We start from the raw sequence: 20,531 nt of genomic DNA, 5'->3' as shown, positions 1-20,531 counted from the left end.
ACAAACAAACCATGTATGAGCTCTCTTGACGCACTTAACGCACATTGTATTTATGCACAGATACATTTTAGTACATTCACGTTGTTTTGCACACACATTCAGGATAATGTTTTGATTTGTCATGTATATGTTGTTGGGTTAAGTCATTCTGAATGGATTCGGCATCTCCAAGTTTCCTTTTTTTTTTTTGGAAAGGCATCTAAATTTATCTTAATTTCATAAAAAGTGCGTGATTAATCACAATTAATCACACAAAAAGGGTGTAATTAATCAGATTTAAAAATTGTATTTATTGACAGCCCTACTAAAAACGAAAGCTAAACTAAACTAAATCAAAATAAACAAAAAAAACTTTAAAAAATAAAAAAATAAACAAAAATATATAAATATAAAAAAAATAAAAAATACTTTAAGTAAATAAAATGTAAAAAAAAATAAAGAAAAACTGTATTTTTGTTGGGAACATTTTTTTTTAAACAATAATTTATGAACTTCTCATGATTTCTGCATCCTCTCTAAGTGTGTGCTTAAAGATTCCCCCTAATACTGTGTTTAATTACACAGGCAGGCTAATGCCTGTTCTATTTTAGGCCTGCTGATCTCTGCATGTCCTTCCTTGCTTTGTCTGTACACGTTTTCTTCAGAACGTGCAAGAATCCAAAAGTCAGTGATTTCCCTTATTTTGGGGACAGCGGAAAATATCATACACCTAAAACAACCGAATGTTACAGATTTACATGACGTGGTTTTATTTCCTAAAGTTGAATCACACAAATAAAACAAAGCAGCACAACTACAATGATGATTACACCATATCTGATGTTCTCTGTAGCTGATCATCTGAACAATACTAATCTCACATACACCACGAATGTGCTGAGCTTCATAATGAATCTGCACGACCACATCAAAACCTGGCTGCATATCCTCTACCACACTCAGCAGCTTTCACATAAATGCACCAGACACCAGACATCTTTTCTTACAGCGATGGCGCCGCAGACGGCAGCCTCAGTGTTTGGCTCAGCTACAAAATCAGACATCAGAAGACTACAGAGAACGGTTCGGACTGCTGAAAGGATTATTGGTGCCCCCCTGCCTACCCTCCAAGAACTGTATACATCTAGAATGAGGAAAAGGGCTCAGAAAATCACTCTGGATCCGGCGCTTGCGTAAACTATGCCAGAGCGCGTACACGCCTCACGCACCGGAAGTCGTGTGCGTGCTCAAAGACAGTTGGACATAGTGGTGTATTAGCGGTAAAAAATGATATAAATACTGTTCGGTTTCTGGCACAAACCGATCATTTCGTGTGTTAGGACATCAATGTGTCGTCAGGAGCCGCAGGGTTTAATTTGGATTTGTCTGTGCATGTTTTTTTACACTCATAGACTTTGTTACCATTGCCATGCATTATAAGACTGATGGACTCCAACGGTTGGACTTAAAAATCATCAAATGTGTTCTACTGAAGAAACAAAGTCACCTACATCTTGGATGCCCTGGGGGTAAGCAGATAAACATCAAATTTTCATTTTTGGGTGAACTATCCCTTTAATAAGTATTGTTAAAAAAAAAAACTTTTTAAAAGTATGCACTGGCTACAAATCACAGAAATGACAAAATGATATCTGCATCGATGCAGGGTTCAAAATGCCAGACATGCAGTTTAATTTTTTCCCAAATTCAGTATTTTCCATTTTTAATTTTCTGGATTTAATTTAATTGTTTAATTTAATTTTAAGAAATCTTTTAATGTATTAAGATCTTTTACAAAGTGAAATTTACTATTTAAATTAAAACATGGATGAACAATTGTGTGATATTCCTTAAAAATAATGTTAACACTTTAGAATAGGGAACACATATTCACTATTAACTAAGAGTTTTCCCTCAATAAACTTCTGATTTGCTGCTTATTAATAGTTAGTAAGGTAGCTGTTAAGGTTAGATGTTGGGTCAGGTTAAGGGATCTAGAATATGATCATGCGTTAATATGTGCCTAATAAGTACTAATAAACAGCCAATATGCTAGTAACATGCATGCTAATAAGCAACTAGTAAATAGTGAGAACTGGTCCTTAAAATAAAGTGTTACCAAAATAATGTTATAATAAACTGTATTATCAACACTCTTATTATTGCTTTGTGAAGTACATTGTACTGTACAACAGTACTATATTTCTGACATAATTTCTTCAGTGTAAACCAAACTTTTATTTTGGGGGATTGTAGTCAAGACCTTTAGGTTTTGAGTGCATCAGACAGTAGTTTTACTTAAAATGGTGACATGCTTGTGAGTGTCCTCATATAGTGAGACGGCAGACGCTGGAAACACCAAGAGTGTCACGGATGCTTGAGTAAGTGTAGTAGGGCTGTCAAAATGACTGAAAAACTAAATTCGAATTTTCCTCTTAAATATTATCAAAATTCGAATTATATTCGAATTTAAAAGGCATAATTTCAGTTAGGGGGGAAAAAAAGCTTTTGGATTCTCTCCTGAGGCCACAAGAGGGTGCATCGAGCAAAACAGTATGCACGTTTCTTCAAAGCGTAATAAAATAACACGACTATCTTTTAAAAAAAGTGCATAATGTTTAAAATAATGTTTATAAACCATATATAATTAATAAAGTTGCTTAAACAATTAGAAAAAAAAAACAGCACCATGCATGCATGTATAGTTTAATACAAAGGACCGAAAACCAATCACAAAGAGTAGGCTACTTTCTTAATTTAAAAACATGAGATACAGTGGGATGGGGGAAAACCGCCATAAAGTCTTGAGACATGTTTTTTAAAAGTTGAACTTACATTCATTTTACATGGCTTTCTAAACATGCTAGAAAATGTGATAAATATGCGTTCTGTGTGAACGGCTTAGTTTCAGTTTCGCCGTAAACAACATCTTCGCCACACTGATGCTCTCGTTTTCCGCAATATATTGAATGAACAACGTAACAGCGCCGCATCTAGTGGGTACAACTGGATAGGCTAACAAAAGCATTAAAATGCAATGACACTTACATTGTCGTCGCATTTCGTGCACCACTGATAAGACTGCCTGACAGCTGATGCAGACCTAAAAAACAACGTTTTTGCATTCGAATCTGGATTTTTTTTTTTTATTCGACGAATATTCGAAATTCGATTTTTTTTTTGACAGCCCTAAAGTGTAGTAGATGACTCCCACGGCCAGGGGCCTTAAGCTCTTTAGATCATTCAATAACAAAACACGGGCGCTCCTCAGGGACATCGGCACACGGCACACATCCTGTAGACGGCTCCTTCAAATATCTGTGGTTTGTTTGGTCTGGAGGGCGGATGCGAAAGAGTGCATGATGGGAGTTTAAGTATTGAAAGAAGGGCCTAAGCATGTTGGCAAAAGAGAAGTTGTAATGTAGCTGTACTCTTCTGAGGTCATTTCAAATAGGATATATAATTCCATGCGTATGCGTTCATACACTGAGGACAGTTTAATGATTAATGATGCTAGTATAAGAGGATGTTATCTAGAGGGTTTACAGTACAGCGGTCTGAGGGAAGGGCAGTACCAGGGGAAAGGGAAGAGGACACGTTTGGGTCGAACTCCCCTGCTGTATTTTGCCCTTTGATACTCCCATCTGCCCACCCCTCTGCTTATGGTACATTCCACTTCATAATGACTTTCCACCCTGACACCAACCACCACTAAGCCCTCCATGCTGCCTCTGTCTAAAGGACAAATATACACACACATCCTAAGCATGCAAATAATACCTTCGTAATCCATCACACAAAGAGACACACATGCAGAGCCCGAAGTAATGTGACATCTCTGGAAAGCAATGTGCATGTGTGTAGATATATATACACACAGAAGGATTGTCAAAATACCAACTTGTCAGTAGTCGATACAAAAAAGTAAATTATTACTAGAAATATCCAAAAATAAAACTAAAGATCATATCAACAATTTATGCAATACCATTCCAATACTCAACAAAAAAGTCAATATAGTACAGTATATATCTCCTTTTATTGGTAAGCAACACTCCGCCGGATGACGCAAAATGAAATGACGAGTTTTGACAAAATAATAAAAAGCCTTTTTTTGCAGCATCAGAATGACAAAATGCTGTGTTGTAATATCGAGATATTATTTTTTGTCAATATCGCACACCCCTAGTTGTACATCATGTGGCACTTTTGCTGACAAATAAGGGTATCTCTAAGAAAGAATAAACATTGATCTTTTACATATATTACCAACTTTGTGACAATACAAAGTGGGTTGAAAATCATTGAACTTACCCTTTAATAATGTTCAAGTATAGTGTTTAACTGAACACATGACTTGTATTATCTTTGAGCTACTTTGTTTCCAGAAGATGATCTTCCCCAGTGAGTTACAGTCACATCTGACTAATTATAAAGGATATTTTTCGGAACCTTGAAACATGCATTTTCTGTAAACCTGCTTTGAAATTATAAGTATTGTGAAAAGCGCTATACCTCTATGACAATTAACCATGGTTTTACTATAGTAAAACTGTAGCAGCCATGACTGTAGAAACCATGCTTTTTTGGTTCAAACCATGGTTTGATGCCATGGTTCTACTATAATATTGTAGTAATACTAGAGTAAAACTGTGGTAAACATGACTATAGTAACAATTTTTTTAAATCATGGTAAATTTTGTAGTTACTATGGTTTTACTGCATCAATCATTGTTAAACCATGGTTACTGTAGTAAAACTATGGTTTTACTGCAAATTATGTGGTAAAACCATGGTTAATTTTCGAAAGAGTACAAATAATCATGAACTGAACTGAATGCTCCTCATTTAAAAGTCGCTTTGGACAAAAGCATCTAAATGTAAATGTATTTGTATATTTAATGTGTTAATTGAAAATATATAAAAAATTTGCAATTGTTATTGAGAGTGGTGTGTGTTGTTTTTGATTTCTTATTGTGTGGAAGGACATTTGAGGTAGTGTGAGGAATTGATTATGAACCACGTACCAACTGTGGGCCGCAAGTAAACATTTAATATAAACCAGTGGACCGGTGTCGGAAAAGTGCCAGCTGCTGCTGGTGGTCCGCTAGAATAACGACGAGCAAAACGCCAGTGGAGTGGCCGGGATTTACAGCTTTGCATCATCCAAACATCGGATGGAACTTTGTATATCAGGTCGACATCGGCCAGACGAATGTGTGCTGTTAGGGATGCAAACATGTTTAAATATGCATTCAAAACATAATAAAAAAAATTTTGACAAAAAATTGAATTAAATTACTGTCAAAGTCTTTACCAAATTATGATGCATTTGACATCCCTAATACATATGAATGAAATATAAATGAATCATCAGCTATTTTATCACATAGAAGCTCCAGTTTAGACATTAAAAAAATTCCTTTGTGAGGCTTGCATATGCAATTCCATGTTTTTGTGTATAAAAATTCAGCCATGGTGTCATTACAAGGACATGGCTCAGGCCCAAGTCAAAGAGCCGATTCAGCCAGAGAACAAATGCATCTTGAGCAGCAATCAAAGAGGAGGCGAGAGAATAGGCAGAGTGAGTGAGACAGCATAACAGACTGAGAAAGTGTGCATGTTTTTCTGAAGGAAGAGACAAGGCCACGTTGAGTAGCAAACCACAGCTGGGCAGCTCTAGGCTGTGAGTAGGTTAGCTCAGGGTTAGGGGCTGGGTGGGGGAGAAGACAATGCCACTAGGCTTGTCAAAAGTCTAATTTATGGCCGGGTGTCCAGTGTGAAGCAATTTGGCTTACAGTTCTCTCGCACGGGGGATGGGAGCAAGAATGAGACACGCAGGCCGTTTGTGTGTAAATGTGGCGATTGTGCTCATGACAGAGAGGAGAAGAGAGAGCGAGAGACAGAGAGGAAGAGAGAATTTGGGGTTTGTGTGGTTGGGCCAGTTTCGAGAATATCTGCTGTGCTGGCACGAGATAAAACTACTTGCATGTAAATACAGCTAGAAAAAAAAAAATTTAAATACACAAAAGCACTGAAGAGCCTAAATAAAATCCCATCCACTGGTTGGAAGTACCTTCCCCCCGCCCTTCAGCAAGGTCATTATTAAAGAGTTATTGACAGGAAAACTGACTGGCTGTTTGGAATAGTAAATCCTTGTTTAGCTTATGTACAAGAAACAGACAAAGCTTCTAATTTATCCAGTTACAATGTCTGCTTTAAATATACCGTACCATTGTGAGCACAGGAAAGACTAAGTGGGCTTAAATCTGAGCTGTGGTCGAAAATAATCATTAAGATTATTTAAGATTATTAAGATTAAGACCCAGACCAAGATTAAAGGAAGGATCTAAACTAGGATTTGACCTGCTTTAAAATGCCATTGTAGGTAGCATTTTAAGGAATCATGCAAATGAAGTTCCAAAAAGTAGCCATCTGAATTGACCCTTCACCGGGAACTTGATTGACAGGCGATCTGACCAATTATAACGCCGAATCCACCATTTTGTCCGACAAACAAACCAGACAGCAGAGTAGATTAATACTGGTGGACTTGAAATTGAAAAATGGTGTGTACTGACGTCTTTATGATATCTTCTGATGTTCATTCATGTTTATTTCATGCTATAACTAGTAAAGAGGAAGAGATGATTGGTTCACGTGCCGCTTGAACAGTGATCGGTCACGACACGTTAAAGAGCCACAAAACGGTATTTATTGTTTGAATTTCTTTTTAAAAAATGACAAAATTTGAAAGTTGAGACTTTGTTTCATACCTAAAGTAACCTGCTCTGTCTTGTCTGTTGACATTTGGTTAGTTTCCTCTTTGCTCTACGATATATTTTTCACATGAAAACATGATGTGTGGCGTGAGAGTGACATGGCTTGTCGGACATAGCAACAGTAACTAAGGGGGGCAGGTCTTTGCAGAGCTTGAAGTTAGCATGTTGTTATGAGAAGCTGTCAATTTGCCAATCGATCTTCACCCATGGTTACCTCACTTATGGTCATGAGCTTTGGGTAGTGACTGAAAGAACAAGATAGACTGAAATGAGTTTTCGCCACAGAGTGTCTGGTCTAACCCTTAGAGACAGGTATGGAGCTTGGACATCTTGGAGAGACTCTGCTTCTCTGTGTCAAAAGGAGCAAGTTGAGGTAGTTCAGACACCTTTCGGTGGAGGTGTTCCAGACATGCCCAACTGGGAAGAGCCCCAAAGTTAAACCAAGGCTGGCCTGGGAACACCTTGGGACACCCCAGGAGGAAGTTTCCAGGGAAAAGGACATGTGGGTGACCCTACTAAGCCTGCTGCCACAGTGACCCAGTCCTGGATAAGCAGCAGGAGAACGGATAGATACATGGGCGACATTTAACTCTTGAGTCAAGGGGGCAAGAAAAAAAAAAAAGGAAAAAAGAAAAATCGGTAACACTTTCTATGAAGCCCATATTTATAATACATTATAAGGGTATTCTTAAGGCATTATAATGAATGCATAATGCATTATAAAAAACCTTATAATATGTTGTATCATCTCATGAATATTCATAAGAACAGTTTTAATATATTATAATATTTACTTATTTGTGGTTATAGCTTTTAAGAGTATGATGATTTATAACACAATGAACACGGTGCATCCACTTTTACAATGGATTATATTTCTCATATTTATAATGTATTATAAGTCTCATATCTTGCCATTTTTCTTATGCTACTTTACTTAAAGCGGTCAAAGACCACTTATAAGTAGTAATAATAATAATAATAATAATAATAATTGTTTATTTTATTTTTCTTTATAATGAAGTAGTCTGTATCTAGTAGATTGTGAAAGAATGATTATCAATTCCACACACAGAGATATATAAATTCTACATTTATTTAAATGAGGGAAAAAAACTTCACTGGTATCGGATCGGAATCGGTATCGGCCAATACTGAACCCTAGGTATCGGAATCGGTATCGGAGGCAAAAAAGGCGGATCGGAGCATCAACTTACGTCAACTTATTCTACCCTACTAGATTCTACCATTCTTGAGCATACTAATACTCTAATGAGAGTTAGTTGGCATGTAGTTGCAAAGTTGCTTATAGTCGATTGATTAAGGGGACCATCAAAATAAAATGTAACCATATAAAACATTGCATTTTTTTAAGTTGGAGTATAAAGCTCACATCAATTAATTAACATTAGCTCCACAGGTAACACTCAAATAACACTCAACATCTAACCACTCACAAGCTGTAGTAAGATATTGTGCAGATCTTAGATAAACAATGTCAAGATATGATACAGTCCATTATTCTGTAAATGAAGTAGATTTAATATGGTGTTCATTGTGTGTTATAAATAATCATACTCTTAAACTTATAACCACAAATACGTAAGTATTATGATGTGTTATAACTGTTGTTATGATTATTCATGAGTTGATATAACATATTATATGTTTTTTTATAATGCATTATGCATTCATTATAATGCCTTAAGAATACCCTTATAATGTATTATAAATACGGGCTTCATAGAAAGTGTTACCGAAAAATCTTTTTCGGATGTCAGCATCAAAACAATGCCCTACCATATTGCAATACATCAAAGCAGTCAATACAGCACAGTCAATAATAACAGAAACTTCCAGGCTGGTATATTTGATGTACTGCTTTGCAATACATCAAAGCAGTCAATACAGCACAGTCAATAATAACAGAAACTTCCAGGCTGGTATATTTGATGTACTGCTTTGCAATACATCAAAGCAGTCAATACAGCACAGTCAATAATAACAGAGGTGGCCAACGTTTACTAAACTGTGGTACAAAAGCATCTGCCCTCTATGCCAGCATCATAAGTGAAACAGAGCCTTATAAGTGTCCAATTTGGAACATTCTCCATAGACAGCAACTCAAATAGTGCCTTGCGCTACTTACACAGAGATCATCACAGTGTGTTCTGAAATTGCCTTTCCAGGGAAGGATACATTCAATGCTATCTCAAAATTTATGCAATTAGGTTTCTATGGAAGCAGCAGGATTAATGTATTGACCTTTTGGAACAACTTTTGCTTTGGTAATGCGCCTATGATGGCCAATTTCCTGCAAAGATTAGCTCAAATATACCAGCCTGGAAGTTTCTGGTAATCCTGCAGACCTTAATTAGCTGGTTTAGGTGTGTTCAATAACGGTTCGAGCTAAACTCTGATGGAAGGTGGCCCTCCAGGAGGAGGACTGGACACCCCTTAATTGGTCAAAGGAAAAGAAAACAGGAACAGAAAGTTTCAATGAATATAACAGTTGCAGTATCTACTCTGGTTGTCATGCTATTTTTTGATGAGGCTAGTCACTACCAGGGGATGCTTAAAGTCTGTCCTCCCTGTCCAAACATTTTAACCTCTGTCCACTGGGATGCCTGTAGCACCTTGAGCGACCAGTCTTCATCACACCCCTCACTCAAGCCGCTGCATCAAGCCTAATCATCTTCCCACCACTGTAATGAGGACAAACACTGATGTAAACAACTCAATTCACATCAGAGATTGTGACAACACCAGCGATTTCCTCAGCAGACGTCCCTGGCCCTGTATCATCTTGCTTGTTGAAGGAAAAAAAAAACACATCAAACGCTGTCACCCTGAGTGCATTAACCCTGCTTCACTAGGCCACAGTATTAGATGGGATGCTTTCACGACTCGCCTCTGGGAAGCATCACAGCACCCAATAAAAATCTATGCTCATTCACACATCCGTATCTAATGAGAGCGAACAAGGTCATGTGACCATCATAGAGCCACCATATGGAGTGGAACGACGAAATCCACTAACCAGTACAGACATGAATAGAAAGAGCAGGGAAAGATGATTGACAAAGAAAGGAAGACAAGGTAGGAAGGACAAGCCAAACTCTATAGAGCGATTACAGCGAGGTACAAATGGAGTCAATGAAAGGGACCAGCAGAGTGAGCACACAAAAAGGAGGAAAAAAGCCTGCAGGAGGGAAAGACCCAGAGATAGAGGCCATCTCACTGTTATATAATTACAACAGTCATTAAAGTCAACTGGAGGTCTTAAGTTACTGGCACAATTCTGTCTTCTCTGAGATCACTTTGACCATATTTTCTTCAACATATATTCACCTTGATACAGGATTTGAAATTGATAAGTAGTGGTATTAGGAAACTAAAGGCCATAGTGCTATTGACACTGTAAACACTGATGTTATTTTCAATCCGTTGGGTCCATGAAAACAAATGAACACTCTTACACGCAAACCAGCACATACTGTAAACATACGTGCACTAGACGATCCAACAGAACTCCAGAGGGAGTATCTGTTGACTGTTCCATGGACAACAGAGACACATATGCACACAACACTATAGGATACTTGTTTGTGTGAATGCAAGTGTGTAGGTTCAGTCATGGGGACACTTTTCAGAGCTGACTGGCATTCAGATCCCACTGCTTGCATTCCAGGGTTGGAGTGTGACAGCCAACAGCAAGTTTAAAGGGATAGTTCATCAAAAATAAAAATGAAAATTCTGTCTTTACTCTCTCAGTATTGTGCCAAAACCACAATATTTCTCAACTACATTCTATATAAATATATACACTATATAAATATACGCTATATAAAAAGCAATATATTCCAGGATATTCCTGGGTCAAAAGTCAGAACATCACGCTTCGATACAGCTATACATTGTAAAATCAAGAGGAATTAATAATGACAAATGAATATATGAATGCACAATACATACTACCGTTTGAAAAAGGTTTTTCAAATGGTGCTGAAAGAAGTCTCAACAAGACAGCATTTATTTGATCAAAAACACAGTGAGATATTATTGCAATCTAAAATAACTGTTTTCTATTTTAATATATTTAAGTGTAATTTATTTGTGTTATAGCAAAGCTGAATTTATTAGAAGCCATTTCTCCAGTCTGCAGTGTCACATGATCCTTCAGAAATCATTCTAATTCTGCTCAAGAAACATTTCTTACTAATATACTATCATGGCACTTTTTTTTAGGAATGTTTGATAAACAAAATTCAGAAGAAAAACATTTATTTGAATTGGAAATCTCTTGTCATATTATATGCGACTTTACTGTCACTTTTTGTCACTTTGGTCACTTTCATTTTTGTGTGATATATTTCTTTAAGTCATTTGGACTGTCCTTTAGATGCCTGAATGATGAGCGTTAATCCATCCAATCTGACATTTTACTTGCTTCTTCATTTAACTCTTGTTCTTGGGATGTGTTCAGTGATGCAGCACAAATCTTGTGTTTCTTGCATTCTTCATTGGAGCTGAACAGCTGACATCATCATCCTTGGTGGCTAGTATGTAACATCTCTTCTTTTAACATGATTTGTTACTATCCTCCAACATGACTGAAAAAAAAATTCAAGAAACCAGATGGCACCAGGCATTCTCCCATGCCAAAGTTCTCACCTATCACTTCCAGAAAGTGTTCCATACTATATGCAGATAGAAACACAACAAGTAAGCAGAAAGAGAAGATAACGAATAAGGACAGAGAAAAAGCACTAATTTATTCCAGTCACAACATATTATTTTCAAAATGTACAGTCCAACCACCCAGAATCCCATCAGAAACACACAGCTAGTCGTGACACCCAACTGGCTAAAACTGCAGACCACCAGGAGCTTTTTTTAACACCACTGACAATACATCTTGATTGCATTGACAGGCTCCTTGCACCTCCATAAATTTATCTGTAAAAGAGTGTACATCTATGTGAGTGGGACAGTACATCACACTATACTTATGTCTACGCGCCTGCTCTCTGCTGCTCCATGTGACAGCTCAGTCACATGCAGTGAACTGGCACACAGTGAGAATGTGCGAAAGACACCCAGAGCATGAGTGACAGAGAAAGAGGGTGACAAATACAAGGGAAATGCGCCCCGTCCCAGCTTTGTTACCAAAACCAAACATCTTAGGAGGAAAAAAATCAGTCCTCACCTCATTAACATTCACGGACTAGAATGCAGAAGATTCTTCAGGTCTCTCTCGGCCTATAGAAAGAAACGCTGTGCTCTGAAAAGCTGTCAGACTTTCAAAGACGCATTTTCTCTCTGTGTGTTCTACAAAAAGCTCAGTTCCACAAACGGTGATTTACAACATGATTAATGTCTCTATTAAGGTGGCATGATTTAATAGGGTCCTTCCAATGGTTGGGTGGGTAGCATTACTTTTAAAAGTAATACTTTATATAATATGTATATTTATTTTATATAATACATATATTTTATTTTGTAGCGCAACTAAATAAGTTGTTAGGAATGCAGCAGTATTACAATTCTGGCCAATTTCGATAAGCTGATAAGTATACAAGTATATAAGTTGATAAGTGCCATGTCTGATAACCGTCAAATGGTGGTTGTTATTATTTTTCTTTTTTCAATTTTATCTAAAAAATAACACATGAGTACTCACTTTGAGTCATTTTAAATGAGCAATTTTAAGTGCTAAAAGTGCATTTAGCCATCACATCATTATAATGTAAAATTTGGGGGAAAAAGGTGGTTGTTGATTTTGGCATTCGCTAAAGATTGCATTCAACAGTGTTATTAAATGATTTATGTTTTTAAAGATTAGAAAAGATTACCACAAACATTTTTTTTTTTTTAATAAATAAATAATACACAAGGAATGTTGATGACACAGATCTGGCTTCAGTTATGTGTGTACACAGTGTACTATATGGTCAAGTAAAACACTGTGATATCAGGCTCTGCCCGCATCGCCCAAGCTGTTTGCTGTGCCAGTAACACCGAGTGGCGGCCTGTGTGCCATCCCACACCAGTGAGGAGCCTTTGTCCAGAGCAGAATCGACACCAGTGAGTGTACAAAAGAAAAACAGTGACGGTCTGTGGAACACACTCACAAAACGTCTTTGTTTTTAAGCAGGAGGTTAAAGCCACTTCAGCGAGATGTGTGATGGAAAAAAAGAGGGTGAGGGAGCAAAGAAAAGCTAACATATGAGCACAGTTATGAGGGCCATAAGACTCCAAAAGTCTTGCTTTACAGGTCCCCTGAGCCAATAACTAGCTACAGCTCTCTGAACTCAGGAGTAAGCCCTAAACCTTGACCATGTTGGACTTCACACATTGCCTGTGGGTCAATGACATGACATAAAAAAAGAGACATTAAAAATGCTATTTATACATACATACATACTGTAAAATGACATCTATATACCTCTTCTATGATGACCATATGAATTATGATGTATTTTGATATATGACATGATATCTCACCCTAGGCATTAACCCCAACATAGGGGGAAAATCTCCTTACCAGAGCAGGGAGGGCCACGATAACACAGCAGGGACTTTTCACTTCACCTCTTCATTAACCTCAACCTAGAGGCCCACCAGCCCAGTCTGACCAACTTAAACTGAGCTCTCTTGGGACCAGCATACAGTGTAAGAGAAAATAGAGGTGGAGACTGAAGCAAGGGTGAAAGAGAGAGATCAAAAGCCCAGAATGTGGCAAAGGCTTTTGGTAATGACATATGATAGCATCAGTGAGAATTACCTGACCCGTCCTCGATTAAACCAGACCAGCCGCCATCTTGAGCAACAGATACCTCCTATAGAATGATGTCTAAATGTCACAAACAAAAGTCAGATTGTCTGTCAGTAAAGCAAGACAGAATGAGTACAGTAAAAGGCTTTCAACTTAAAAAGTCCTTTTATCAAACCAGGACCAAATGCGCCGTGTGCACATTTAACAGCTACTCGCCAATTGGCTGTTATCTTTACAAAGAACTTCAACATAATACACAAATGTCTGACCCTCACAGATGTAACTGCTGTTCTCAATTCAAAATTAAACCACCTACTAACTAAAATATTCTACTAAGTAAAACTCAAACCGTTCACCTTTTAAGTTGAAAACCATCACATATCTCCAGACCGCTACCAGGTGCTGATGTGAAATGTGTCAGTATTTAAATGTCCATTCAGTTTAATCAAGAACAGACAAACGTGAATTTGGCAATATTTTATTACATAGCTTTTTGTACGTAGTGTATAGCGGCAGTTGGGAAATGAAATGTCCAATGAGTGGTGCTATAAGGTTAATGCTCTATCGTGGTTTACAATATCTTATCGCCTATACTACACCCTACTCTAAACCTAACTGACAACGTTAACAAAAGCAATCTTGAAAATTTCGCTGATGCAACCAAGCCATTTTTGCTTGCTTCTACCAGTAATTGATCTCTTTTATTGTGACTTGTGTTTCAGGACTCGTATCAGAGCACTCCACATCACAAGTGCAATGCTGTACCAGGTGAGCTACAGAGAAAGTTTACTATGTTAGAAAAGCCATGTGGCGTCTGGCATATGGGGTCTCATTGCCGTATACATCACATCTCATTACAGGCCTCCCTCAGGCTCTCTTCTGTGTGGTCACTAGGGTTGTGACGGTGAGGAAATTTTCCCACCGATTAATCGTCGTGTGACAACACCGGTAATACCGGTATCACCGCAGGGGCAGGGCGTTCCCCTCTTTTCCTCGCTTTCCTTCGCTTTTAAATAGCTTGTAAAAGCGGTGTGCCCGTTTTACTTTCACTTACAAATAGCGGCAATTCGGAGAAAAGCAATTTGTCTGTCTCACCTCACCCCACTCTTCTTGTCAGTCAGCTCGACTCTCTACTCACTGGATAAATGAAATCTGATCTGTGTGATGCGACTGTCGTTCGGCACGCTGCATTGAGCAGCCGCATTCAGTTTTTAATTGTAGTGTCTGTTCTTTTACTGAACTAAATGATTTTTATTACTATAAAAAATCAAAATGACAGTGGGGGTCGGTGACCCAGTGGGCAAGTGACGTAACCGGTGTTGTGGCTTAACACCGGTATCACCATCAACACCGTCTATCGCGGCAAGCCTAGTGGTCACTATTACGTTCTGCATCACCCAGGCACCCTGACTGCATCTGTCAATTCTTTGTTATCAACTGAGCAGATACAGCTTGTAGGACTGCACTGTTCTGCTGGCCTTGGCTTGAAATCTGTTCTACAAGCATAATATCAAGTCCCTTATCAAGTTCTGCTTTTAATATTTCTAGTTTCTCTGTACGTTTTTGGCTTTTCAGTGTTCACGAAAAAGCTATTGAGATTCTGTAGCAGTTGCTTCAATACAAATCTTTCCACTGTATATATTGGTATTTGGACAATGCAAATGAGCTCAGCCACTGCTCTGTTTATTTGGTTGCTGAATGGTACTTCTTGGCACTCTCAGACAGGCTGTGAATGGTGGGTAGCAACTTGCTGGAAACGAGTTTAGTTGTCTGGCTATGGCCACCAATTAGAGCAGCATGAGCCTGAGAAAGGTACACAACTGGCATTTATCCTTTACATTTTCTTAGTTTATAAATCGCATGGGATGTGTGTTAAATTTTGAGTATTAAATTCAATTATAGTATTCATAATAAGTAACATCAGCAACCTGATTTTATTTGACCATCAAATGAACCATTCAATGGAAAGAGACATTAAGACTAGAGGTCGACCGATAGTGGATTTTGCCAATACCGATAGCTAGGTTGGACCACACTGGCCGATACCGATTAATTAACCGATAGTTTTAAAATTGATACTGAACAAAAACTAAAATAGTGCTTTATTAACAAAAACAGTACTGAACCACTAGTAGTAGTAGTAGTAAAAAAAATAATAATAATAGTAATAGTAAATGTTGAAATTAACACACTCTAACAAGGAACAATACTTACACAGCTTTCATTAATCTTAATGCTACAAATGGACTCTTATTTTAAAGTGTTACCATTTCATTTCAACTGTCATGCTTAAAGATGCACATCTTTAAATATATACACAAAGGCTATATCATTAAAATTATATACATATGGATATTGTATGCATACTCTCACACTTTAACTGCTTCTATTCTTGAACACTTGATGATTATCTAATCAAAATAAAAGCGCAGCGCTGAGTCTAGGAGAACTCACCGGTATCACACACACTCCGGACGCGTCGCGTTCAACTCGAGCAGTGGTCTAAAACAGTTTATTTAATCACCAAATGGACACAAGTTTACTTCAAGAATGAACAATTTGGCATGGATGAGTTTGAAGTTCGGTGTTTAAAAAAACGGAGCAAACGGAAAGAGAAAGCGCGACCTATAATATAGCTCTATAAATGAAGCACACAGTAGTCGAACACACTGGCTAGTGCTGCAGGCTTAAGGCCAAAGTATACTTCGGACGGTCCGCGTTCAACAGTGCATGCGCGAGGTGAAAGTTGAGACAGAGCGCAAGTCAAACTGCGCCTGTGTTGAGCTCGTCCGTCTGCACTCATCCGCGGTTGAGTATACTTTGAAAGCTGTGCGGACACGGCTGAGCACGAGACGGAACGGAACGCGGAAAGTGAAGTATACCTGAGCCTTTCTTGGCTCACTGACGGTGATGAGATTAACCCCTTAGGTATCGAAATTTGGTACCGAACGACGAGACGTTTTTCGATACTCGATGGTATCGAGGCAATTCGGTCGGTGCCTAAAAAGTATCGAACACGATACCCAGCCCTACGTCTGAAGTTTCCCGCACTGTTCAGCGTGCAGTATTACGTGTCTAAACAGAGCCTGTTCTAGTACACCCCCAAAACAAAATCAAGACTTTGTAAAAGAGCATACTAGGACCCCTTTATCTGAAAGAAACTTTTACTGACTGATCTTAAAATCTGACAGTGGCATTTATCTCAAGATGCACATCGGTAGTGTTTTTATCTAAGGCACATTCATAAAAGCTACTTAAATGTCCTAATTGAACTATGGCTTAATCCTGGCTTAACCTAAGCCCTGTCTGTGAAACCAGGCCTATATGTTTTAAATTAACCATTCGATTTGACAATGATGCAATGATGATAATCTTGGATATTTAAAAAATCTACATAATTTAAATAAACTGTATCACTCTAAACTGAATTAGAAATAGATCAGCAGACTTAAAATGTAGCAGCTTAAAATGTCAAAATACATTTGCAGATATTTCAAAATTGATATAACAAAGTACCAATAGATGTAGAATGTTAGACATTCTGAATCAACTGAGATGCGCAACTGTTCTGCTGGGATCTTTTTTTGGAACCGTTTTAAACATTTATTTTATTTTAAAAAAATTTGAGTCACTTAATATTAACTACTTATTTACTGAATGAAAAAAAATTCAATGTCAAATCTGCAATCGTGCTGATGTTCGGGAACCAGCACTCTTTTCGTCGTCTCATGTTGCTTAACTAGGTTTTATCATATGTTTTAAATGTGAAAACTCAATTTTTACCGCAGTATGTTTCTTCTGTGAGTTTCTTTGTCTGTGCAGTTGTGCTCATTTGTTGTGATTTCTCCACGAGCGTCTCTCTTACACAGACAGGCTGCACGAGCCTCAACTGGTGCGACCTTGTTACTGTCAGTACATTATTCAATATCGATCGTCATTTACACTGATTGTAATAAAATCAGAATCATTCTCGCCATCCTTGCTCAACTGCTCAACTAAAATAAACTAGTAATATTATTTTAATTCAAAACCACCTAAAAAATGTAATGCCTGTAGGAATAAAATTTAATGACTTTTAATACCTTTTGAGGCCTAAATTTTCACAAAAATCATTTAATGATATTTAATGCTTTTCAATGTCCCACAGAAACCCTGTAATGATACCAGAGCTCAAGTGTTCTTTAAAAGGAAACAAAAACATTACTAAATGCCATTTAAATTTAAAGTCTGAAGAGGCACAGGGCATCTGTAGGATGGGCTGTCCAATGACCTATATCCAACCTACCAAGCATTAATCAAGGATGCTGTTAAGTAAAAATAGCAGCGACCAATTTATGGTGATAGTAATTCACATCAAAGCAATTCCATCTGAAATGCATTTGGGCTAGAGTGGGAAACTGAAGCAATGGTTCACAGGTGCTAAGAGACCAGAAAGCCCGGTCAAAAAATTAAAAACTGCAGTGTCTGAAATGACTGTTATTTATGACAAAATGCACAAATACGAAGTCCTAAAATTTATGTTTTGGCACTGACCAAATTGCAAAGAGAAGTTCCTGTCACAGAGCACTCAAACATAAGAGGAATAGAATAGAATAGAATAGAATAGAATAGAATAGAATAGAATCAGCTGACTGAGCCAAGCCGTGAAATTGAAAAATTTTGCCTTAAAATAAGACAATATTAAACACCATAATGTTATGAATGCTTTCGCATTGGTAGCATTGGTACATATGCATCTCTCTCTTGTCTGACTGATGCCCAGTCTTCAAAGGAGTCTGGAAATCTTTTTTTCTAAATGTGCACACGAAACCAATCTGGCCCTTGGGCAAAGGTTCAATCAAATACTTCTTAAACTTACGTGGAGAATTTGCTTGAGGCCATAAAGGCCATGTGCAAAATACAGACAATGCCTTTCCCCACGGATAGCACATACGTGGGCCTCCCTTTCTGCCTGCTTTTCTTGCAATGTTGCTTGATCATTTAAAAAGCCATTCTTAGAAGAAAACTTTTACTAACAATGTAGCAGACAATTGCAAGCTAATCTAACACTTGGTCCCAGCTAAAGAGTTGTATGCAGTTGTTTGCCATTTCAAGCAAAATCAGCTAGTGAAAAGCTCTGCCTGTACGATCATGGGAATTCTCCACTTTCAACCCAGAAAAGTAAAGGGTTACAGTATTCTTACTTGGATTAAGGCGCATTGCCTTGATGGCCAGAATATACGTCACACTGGTTTACTCCTTTAATATGGAGACAACGTTAAGAGCTGCATATTTCAAAGAGCGCCTGAATAAACAAAGCAATTCAATACATTCAAACCAAAATAGTCCTTAGTCAGAGCAGCCACACAAAGGCCAGTGCTGAAGGAGAGAGCGAGAGAAAAAGATGAGAAAGAAGCAGATAATCAGATGGGAAAAGGTCATGGAGAGGTAGAGGATTAGAAGAGAAGAAGAGGCCACAGGGAAGAGGAGACGCTGGATCCAGAAAAGCAGCCCTCCACACTTGACATCTGTATAACAAATTTTTCCACTTGGGTTTGCCTTTTCTCCATCCGCTCTTCTACGGTTAAAGGTAGAGCAACGGTAAGTGTGTGTTTGTGTCTGGATGTGGGAGGAAAGGACATATGAAGGCCAGAGGCGAGAGCTAACCCCGCACCTTGGGCCACCGCCAAATAACCATTGTCATATTCCTTTAATAAAATTTCTTATATTGTGCCGAATATGTGCCTCATGTGGAGGAACAATGAAAAAGAAAAATAGCATGAACATAAATTGCTAAATAAAGACTACATCTACCACAGGAACCTGAGATTATGGGCTTAACAGATCGAACAACTGTTGTACTCCTCATATAGCAACTTGTTAGCAAACCTATTTTAAATTAAAAACACTTCATATTTTTATGTAAACCGTGAAACATTTTTTCCAGGATTCTTTGATGAATAGAAAGTTCAAACGAAAATCATTTATTTGAGAAAGAAAAGTTAACTTTGTAAACTGTAAACTTTGAGTTTACAATTTCACAATGTAGATTTGTACATTATTGTGTATTATATACATATTCACTGTAATTTATGTTGGATGATAAAAATGTAAAATTTAGGTATGCACAAAAACGTAATATTCTTGCAGCCATCGGCTAATAACAACAGTTTTTTACATTTTAATTTATCAGTATCGACAGGCTAATACGTTTCTTGCTCTGAAATACTACAGTGAAGTTGCTTATGAGTTTTTGCCACATACCATTTAAAAATGACAGAAATATAGTAAATAGGGGAGAGGTTGTACTGCACTTTTTGGAGAGCTCAGGACAGGTTGAAAGGGTCACATAAGAGTCAGTGGAGGCCGCTGATCTGCACTATCCCAGACGGGGTCTACACGTCCACATGTGGGGTGATGGCCTGAAAGCAGTGGGGCCCAGGGAGCAAAGACAAGCTGTGGTTGATTTAGGATTTTTGAGCTCAAGCCAACATTCCTAAGGGGAACAGTGAACGAGCAAAAAAACCTAGACAGAGCAAAGAAATAAAAGAAAAAGAGGGAGGAAGAAAACAGAATATGAATGCATATGTGCACATATTTAGACGGTATGTGTCAATAACTGACAAAAAGTGGTTCTGGATTTAATGTGGAGCAACACTGAATCAGTAAATTCCACACTGGAACACTGAGAGTACAGTATATAAAAAGAGTAAAAATCTCTTCCAGAGTAAGAGTGGCTAAAAGAAAAATAGAGAATAGGAATTAAAAAAGATGGTAAATGAATTACAAAGCAGTTAAAGGCATCTGGATGTCAGCCAACAGACATCTGTCCCAGTTCATAGAGGAATGTGCAGGGTTGAGTTCTTCAGAAAATTTATCTATCTATCTATATCTATCTATATATCTATATCTATATCTATATCTATATATATATATATATACAGTGGGTACGGAAAGTATTCAGACCCCCTTCAATTTTTCACTCTTTGTTATATTGCAGCCATTTGCTAAAA

General features: G+C 37.7%; 1 long non-coding RNA gene across 1 annotated transcript in view; it reads right to left on the bottom strand.

Annotated features, from left to right (window-relative positions):
* Positions 1–11,131: 11,131 nt before the first annotated feature.
* Positions 11,132–20,531, bottom strand: part of LOC107665884 (uncharacterized) — a 64,475-nt gene continuing 55,075 nt past the window's right edge. The window contains exons 2-4 of the long non-coding RNA XR_001631610.1: positions 13,549–13,617; positions 11,971–12,023; positions 11,132–11,374 (exon numbers count right to left, since the gene is read on the bottom strand). This is a non-coding gene — a long non-coding RNA (uncharacterized LOC107665884). The remainder of the gene's footprint in view (positions 11,375–11,970; positions 12,024–13,548; positions 13,618–20,531) is intronic.

The sequence above is a fragment of the Sinocyclocheilus anshuiensis genome, unplaced genomic scaffold (assembly GCF_001515605.1).
Source record: "Sinocyclocheilus anshuiensis isolate Anshui unplaced genomic scaffold, SAMN03320099.WGS_v1.1 scaffold647, whole genome shotgun sequence".
NCBI classification, from domain to species: domain Eukaryota; kingdom Metazoa; phylum Chordata; class Actinopteri; order Cypriniformes; family Cyprinidae; genus Sinocyclocheilus; species Sinocyclocheilus anshuiensis.
Note: the sequence above shows the minus strand (reverse complement) of the source record. Positions and strands in the feature narration are given on the sequence as shown.